Source organism: Aotus nancymaae, unplaced genomic scaffold, assembly GCF_030222135.1.
Source record: "Aotus nancymaae isolate 86718 unplaced genomic scaffold, 86718_ANA_hifiasm-v0.15.2.pri h1tg000088l, whole genome shotgun sequence".
In the NCBI taxonomy this organism is placed as follows: Eukaryota; Metazoa; Chordata; class Mammalia; order Primates; family Aotidae; genus Aotus; species Aotus nancymaae.
The window spans coordinates 18,213,004-18,219,123 of NW_026988503.1; positions in this window are offsets into that span (position 1 = coordinate 18,213,004).

A 6,120-nucleotide genomic window follows, 5' to 3' on the forward strand; every position below is an offset into this window, starting at 1 on the left:
TTTAGGAAAATACTGTATCCATTAGCACAAAGTTTCTCAAACTGTGTGTCTCCATTCATTAGCAGCCCAAAAAGTCAACTCACTGGGCTTTTACCAGAATTTTTTTTAAAAATTAAAATAGAATCAATAAGAAAATCTCAGAGTAACACATACTAAAGGAAGTACTGTTTTTTCGAACATAAGTGGCGGTTAACATATTTGAAGAATACTTAGGCTTAGAAGGAAAATAGATTCAGAGCATATGTGGCCTGTGAGGTCTCTTATTTCTGAGCTAGTGTTGAAAGCTACTTGAAAACACCATGCCCTTGTCCAGTTCATGCACAAAAACATCCTTAATGGGTGTGGCATGCCAACTTAACCCTATAATTACAGCAATTAGGAAGGCCAAGGCAGGAGGATTGCTTGAGACCAGGAGTTTAAGACCAGCATGTTTAACATAGATCTCATCTCTTCAAAAAAGTATAAATAAATAAATAAATTAGCTGGGCATGGTGATGGGCACTTGTGGTCCTAACTACTCAGAAGGCAAAGGTAGGAGAGTCACTTGAGCCCATAAGTTTGAGGTTGCAGTGAGCTGTGATTATACCACTGTACTTCAACCTGGGCAACAGGGTGAGAACCTCGTTCTAAAAAATAAAAAATCATCCTTCCCTAGCAAGCAGCCTCAAAAAATAAAATAAATAGTATAAAAAACATTAAAGAAAAAAAGATGAAAGATACCCTTAATAACGCTGCAGCATTTTTCTGCTTTCACCTGTGGGTATAGGACAAAGGCAAATTTTTATTCTCCTAGAAAACTGGAATATCTTTTACCATTTGGCAATGAGAACTCGATAACCTGTTTGCTTTCTTTTCTTTTCCAGTTGCTAGCAAGTGAGAGTTAAACTTGACACACTATTGATTTTCCATGTCACCTCCTTATCATTCTCCCGATTCCCCTACCCCATCCTTTCCCCAAACACACTATCTATTTAATTCCTATTTGTGTCTTTCCTTAGTTTTTTTCCTGTGATTTTATTATGAGCACCTTATAACCTTTCTGAAAGCTACTGCTCCTAAGTAATTCATGAGAAAGAAGCATCCATTCAACTTACCAGCTACCCTACAAAGCTGTGCAAATAACCCTATACCAAAAAATTAGGATATTCTTTCCTATTGCCTATGCACAACTTGCAGGAAAATATGTAGGTGTGACTTCATAGTCTTGAGAAGAATATTTACTTCTTCAATCTACGTAAATTTCATTTTGTGTAATTTCATTGCAATTGTCAAAAACTTGGACAGTTTTAACTGTTTTACTTGAAAGAACAGTCAGAAAGAGATAATCTGAACTTTTTCTTTTGCAACAGTAAAGCGCCTCTCTCATTTCACACATTTTAGGTGGCAATTAAAAGCTGAGTGAATTACCTTTATTTGATTTAAAAAAAATGAATTTATAACGCATCTTCCAGTGAAAATTTTCAGATGTGATGGCTGTGAGAATTGCTAATTTCTTTATGATCCTTAAGGATGTTTGATCTTACATACATGTTAATGAGCCTGGAAATCCACTTTAAAGTGTTAACAGTGATTTTGAGTACTCACTCATTATACAAAAGTAGAAATCATGCAACACGTTTACTAGACTTCCACATTGTCCTCATCACCACTAGGCCTTGGAAATGATTACCAGGCCTGAATTGATTACTAAGCCTGAAACCATCATGTCTCAATAGAGATAATGTGGGTAGATAGTTCCAAATTCATACAGTTCTAATCAGAAGGCGATAGAGTCTGAGCTAGCCCTAAGAGGTTTATCAAGCCGCTACTACACCTGATATCTTAGTCTAGTTTTTAATTAAGGCTGCTAATTATTCAGAATCCTGCCCTTTCCCTATTTCTTAAATAATGTAAACAACAAGAAGCTGGTCCGAGACAGTCATGAGAACGCTAACCTATGTGGAAATAATTAGATTCCAATTCTCTCCATAGCAGTGGCATTGCTTTAAAAAAATAAAATAAATGTCAAAATGAAACAATGTAAACCGTCATCATTACTGCCATTACTCATATGAGATAGAAGTAGAATCTTGAGCTTCCAGGAGTTTTAGTTTAATCTCTTACAGAAAAAGAAGTTGTGTTTTGGTTTTTCCAAAGGACCTGGATGCTGATTTCCAGACCTCTTCAACAGAAATAGGAATGTGGTTGAATAATTCTAAGCAATTTTAAACAGATGTTGAGAGAGAGACTTCAGCCAAATTAAATTTTAAGGAGTTTAATTGAGCAATGAATGATTCGCGAATTGGGCAGCCCCCAGAATCACAGCAGATTCAGAGAGAGTCCAGGGATGCCTCGTGGTCAGAACAAATTTATAGACAAAAAAAGTAAAGCAATGTACAGACATCGAAAGTGAGGTACAGCAACAGCTAGATTGGTTACAGCTCCGTGTTTGCCTTATTTGAACACAGGTTGAAGTATATGAGTGGTTGAAGTACGGCTGCTGGGATCGGCCAAGACTCACGAATTGTTACAGGCGCACGCTCCTAAGTTAGGTTTTCGATCTTGTCTATACTTTGTCAGGTTGCCATTCATCCACAAAAACTCAAATAGCAAAGTACAGAATCCTTCTCAGGCCACATTTAGTTTGCTTTCACGCAGATGTGTGGTTTAACATATATCTACTTTTGCAGGCACAGGTTCTGCTGACTGTATATGTGACCTCCCCTTTTACAGTGTCAGGGAGGATGGGGAGAAATATCAAGTTCCACAAAGGCCATGTGGGGCAGGGCTGTTTGCTTCATGAAGTTAATTGAGTATAGTGAGATCACTGTGATGCAGGATCATAGAGCAGCTCATCTCTCCAGGCAGGACTCTCCTCTCCAGATTGAGCAAATCAAAATATAGGATGCCATTTAAATTCAAATGTCAGAAAACCAATAAATACTATTTTAGTATAAGCATGTACTAAATTATTGCAATTATTTGCTGTTTATCTGACATTCTGATTTAACTAGGTGTCCTGTATTTTATCTGGCAATCTTATTTCAGGAGGTGAATAGAGTTCCTAATGTTTTTAACCATTTTAGCCTTTTTTCAGTCTAATTTAAGTTCTTATGGAAAATATTTCAGGTGGTCAGAATCTCTATTTGCCAATAAAATATAAGCTTACACATGGAGATAGAGACAGCTCCCACCTGCCCTTGCTACCAGCAGAGGGGGTGGATTGAAGAACGAGGCATTGCTTTGACTTCCTTCTGTAATTCTTCAGGTATTAAAAATATTGATAGTCCCCAATAAAATAGTCCAAAGGGATAGTATTTAGTGGGCTCTAATTCTAATAAATGCATTTTGTTTAAAGAGAATTTTTGTGAGAGAAATTGAACTCATGCTCTGTGTTCTAGTTGCATTAAAAACGTGTAAACTCAAAATATTTGTGTTCATGTCATTTAAACATGTCTGTATAAGCACATACTGTCATTTGGCTTGGGACCTTTGGTTCAGACTATGAATGATTTCAAGTTTTCAAACTGCTTGATCTCAGAATAGCTAGCACAGGATTATATCCTTACACACTTAGGGAAACTATAAGGATTTTGCTCTGAAAGTTAATTTTTTTAATCATTTTTTTCTCACCCTGATAATGTTTCACAATTTACAGTGTCCAGGCACTTTGCATACGTTATCTTGGCTCATGCTCTCTGGATCCTTTGAGGGAGATAGTGTTATTTTCCTTTTAGAGAAAGGAAACCGAAGCTAAGCATCTTGCCTAAGGTCATTGGACAAGGAGGTGACAGAGGCAAGAAAACCCCTCAGGTCTTCTGACCCCAGTGCACTGTTCTTTCTGTTAGATCAAGCTATGGTCTCAGTAATGAGACTAAAATTTAAACCTTGGATATTCCCTGAGAATGTACCACTGAAAAAGATGTGGACATACTTTTCAACTATCTAAAGACAATAATGTTTGATTAATAATATCTCCTCCCCTCCTCACCTTTATTTCATTGGAGTTTTTGATTAAGATGCAGGTTGTCCCAATTCTTGTGCGTATAGGAGACTAAAGATGTACAGATTACCTCCCAGCTGCCCACTTACTGCCTGCCATGTACCCTCATCTCCCCCTTCACCTTACTCACATCTTGATTTGGTTCCAATTCAAGGACCATAAGGTCCTCATAGACCTTATGAAAATGCAGTGGCAGAGAATAAGGAAAGGCAAGAATAGTCAGAATGGAGAAGGTGAGAGAGGCTGTGCTTTCTTCCTCCTTACTGTTTGAGGGATACAGAAGTGTAAATCATCTTTGTGTCTTCAGTCTTCATTTCACTCTGTCAGAATCCCTCTTCCTTGCTGTGCTGTTCTTCTCTCCAGACCCTGCATCTTATCACAACACCCTTAGGAAAATGTCCAAGGTAGCTTGAGTCTTGTTGTTTTTATGAAACGTATGATTAATATTATTTCATTTCTCTATATTCCCAACAATTTTCATTAGCCTCTGGTTAGAGCTTTGTCTTTCTCAGTAATTTTTTAAAACCAAAACAGAAGGATAATATATCATAGGGTTTTTACTATCCTATTCCTTCGTTAGAAGAAACAAAACCTTACCTCACTTTAAAATATACTACAATGTTATTATAATCAAAACAGAGTGGTACTGGCATAAAAACTGGCACATAGACCAATGGAACAAAACAGAGAGACCAGAAATAAATCCACACATTTATTATTATCAATACTTTTCAAATAAAGGTGCTAAGAACACATAGTAGGGAAGGGAGAGTCTCCTTAATAAATGGTGTTGGAAAAACTGGGTATTTCGATGCTGAAGGATGAAATTAAACCCTCACCTCACCCCACATATAAAAAATCAACTCAAAATGGATTAAATATGTACATGTCAGACATGAAATTATAAAACTACTAGAAGAAAATGTAAGAGAAAGTCTCCATGACATTTGTCTGGGTAATGGTTTTTTGGATATGACCCCAAAAGGACTGGTGACAAAAGTAAAAATAAACAAGTGGAGTGCATCAAATGAAAAAGTTTCTGCACACCAAAAACAAAAACAAAAAAACATTGAAGAGATAATCTATGGAATGGGAGAAAATATTTGCAAATCATATATTCAATAAAGGGTTAATATCTAAAATATATACAGAACTCAGCTCAATAGAAAAAAAAAAACTAATCAGATTTTTAAATCTACAAGGAACCTAAATAGACACTTCTAAAGAAGGACATACAAATGACCACTGTATGTAGGAAAAAATGCTCAATATCACTAATCATCAGGGAAATGCAAACTAAAGTCACAATGAAATATCACCTTGCACCTGTTAGAATGGCTGTCATAAAAAAGACAAAATATAACAAATACTGGTGGGAATGTGAAGAAAAGAGAACTCTTGTACACTGTTGGTGAGAGTGTAAGTTAGTACAGCTACCACTGAAAATGATATTGAGGTTCCTGAATATTTAGAAAGAGATCTACCACATGATTCAGCAATCTCACTACTAGATATATAGTCAAAAGGAAATAAAATAGTATGTGGAAGGGATGTCTGCACCTCCATGTTTATTTCAGCACCATATTTCCATCAGTTCTACTTTCCACCCCTATCTTCCTAAGACCCACAGAGGTGATGCAGTATGAGCCTAGATGGATTTCTGCACCTGAAATTGGTTACATTAGAGGAGAGAAGCACTGAGCTTGAGGAACCTACAATTTTTTATTATTATACTTCAAGTTCTTGGGTACACGTGCAGAACCTGCAGGTTTGTTACATAGGTATACGTATGCCATGGTGGTTAGCTAAATCTCCCTGTCATCTACATTAGATATCTCTCCTAATGTTAGCCCTCCCCAATCCCCCCACCCCTTGCTGTCCCTCCCCTAACCCTCCATCCCCTGACAGGCTCTGATGTGTGGTGTTCCCCTCCCTGTGTCCATGTGTTCTCATTGTTCAACACCTACTTATGAGTGAGAACATGCAGTATTTGGTTTTCTGTGCTCCTGTTAGTTTGCTGAGAATGATGGCTTCCAGCTTCATCTATGGCCCTACAAAGGATATGAGCTCATCCTTTTTTATGGCTGCATAGTATTCCATTGTGCATAAGTGCCCCATTTTCTTTATGCAGTCTGTCT